The 1,941-nt window shown below is 48.4% G+C and overlaps 1 non-coding gene across 1 annotated transcript; it reads right to left on the bottom strand.

Moving 5' to 3' along the window:
- Positions 1–903: 903 nt before the first annotated feature.
- On the bottom strand, positions 904–1,042 carry LOC117052527. Its single transcript, XR_004427267.1, has one exon. It is a non-coding gene; the product is annotated as a U4 spliceosomal RNA (small nuclear RNA).
- Between the last annotated feature and the right edge of the window lie 899 nt (positions 1,043–1,941).

The following is a 1,941-nucleotide window of genomic DNA, read 5'->3' as shown; positions in this document are numbered from 1 at the left end:
AAGTTGAGGCTCCAGTACTTGGGCACCCTCAGGAGAAGAGAAGACTCCCTAGAAAAGACCCTGATGTTGGGAAAGATGGAGGGCACAAGGAGAAGGGGACGAACAGAGGAGAGATGGTTGGACAGGGTTCTCGAAGCTACCAACATGAGTGTGACCAAACTGCAGACAGGAGTTGCTGGCATGCTCTGGTCCGTGGGGTCACGAAGAGTGGACACGACTGAACGCTCCAGCTGAACAACAAAGGTGCTTACTGGAAGGATTTTTTAATTTTTAATTTATTTTGTTTTGACTATGGCAGACCAACACGGCTACCTACCTGTAAATGGGCTTTGAAGGACACTCGAACTCATGACGCAAGGGAGAAGAACGTGCCAAGAGGAAGGCACGCTTGGCAAATCCACACGTGATCAACTCCCTGGCCAGACACCAATGTCCCCACTGTGGAAGGACATGTGGATACAGAATTGTCCTCCATAGTCACTTACAGGACCCATTGTTAAATCGTGTTTGTGGTAGACAATCTTACTAGCCAAAACAATATCAAAATCTTTCCAGTAGCACCTTAGAGACCAACTGAGTTTGTTCCTGGTATGAGCTTTCGTGTGCATGCAGTTGGTCTCTAAGGTGCTACTGGAAAGAATTTTTGATTTTGTTTTGTGACTATGGCAGACCAACACTGGCTACCCACCTGTAATCTTACTAGCATACATGGGATCGCCGAAAAGAAGAAATAATCCACGGAGGGATATGTTACAAAAAAGAAACTACCAAACTTTTTGTAGAAACAATTATAAAATACGCTGTCACGAGGTTAAAACTTGCATAACAGCCGGAAACAATCGGATTACAGTTTCTTTCACTGAGACCTTAATTCTATTTTTGGGAACAAGCGAAAGTTCAGTCTCACGTTAGAGACTGTCAAAAATTGCCATGCCGACTATATTTCAAGTCGTCATGGGGGGTATTGGGAAAAGTTTTCAATTAGCAATAATCGCGCCTCGGATTAACCTCATTGGCTACGATACTGCCACTGCGCAAAGCTACCGTTCCCTTCGGCCGGCGCTGGAGCCCTGCCGTCAGAGGGCTTCCCAGGTGAGGGCGAGCCGATCCTGGCCGCTCTCCGGAGCTGAAATGGAACCTGAAGCCCCTCCGCGGTGTCCTCCGGTTCACCCCTTCGCTCCGGATCCCTCTCGAAAAGACCCCCGCCGCTTTTGCTCCGGTTTGTAGCGCCGGCGGGCTGCCGCAAAGCATGCCGGGCGCCGTATGTATATGAGGCGACGCGCGTCATCGACTCCCCGCCCCCTTCCCGGGAAAGGGAGAGAGGAATGAATGAAAGGCGCGCGAGGGGCAGAGGGCGGAGCGAGAGCGGGTAAGATAGAAAAGAAGGCGGGGAGGGCAGCCAATCAGTAAAGGACATGGGAAGGGGGCGTGGACTTAGGAGCTCCGCCCCATTGCGTCACAGCACTTTTCTTCTTTTGCTGTTTAGGAAGGGATTAAAAAGTAGGGAAGATGCAATAATTTGTTTTTCCTGCAGCCGTTGCGATACTTTGCAAACAGGAGCGGATGCAGCGCTCGGCAGCGGAACAGAGGAAGCTCCTTGCACCGAGTTGGACCCATTGGCCCATTTAGTTCAGTATTCCCTGCACTGACTGGCAGCAGCTCTCCGGGTTTACAGGCATGGATCCAAGCCTACGTTGAGATGCTGCCAGGGTTTTTGCATGCAGTGGCAACACCAGAAAAATAATAATGAGGGGGGGCATGGAAGTGGCAAAGTATATTTCCAGTTGTGTGACTGGAAAAGAAAGAAAAATAACTGGATATTTGATAATAAAACTGCCATTCTAAACATATCCCCCCCTCCAAAAAAATAAGCCAAACATTGATTAATTTAGGTAATAATATTTTTCATATTGCATGCATTAACCAAATTCAAATTGCAAA

This window comes from Lacerta agilis, chromosome 8 (genome assembly GCF_009819535.1).
Source record: "Lacerta agilis isolate rLacAgi1 chromosome 8, rLacAgi1.pri, whole genome shotgun sequence".
NCBI classification, from domain to species: Eukaryota; Metazoa; Chordata; class Lepidosauria; order Squamata; family Lacertidae; genus Lacerta; species Lacerta agilis.
Note: the sequence above shows the minus strand (reverse complement) of the source record. Positions and strands in the feature narration are given on the sequence as shown.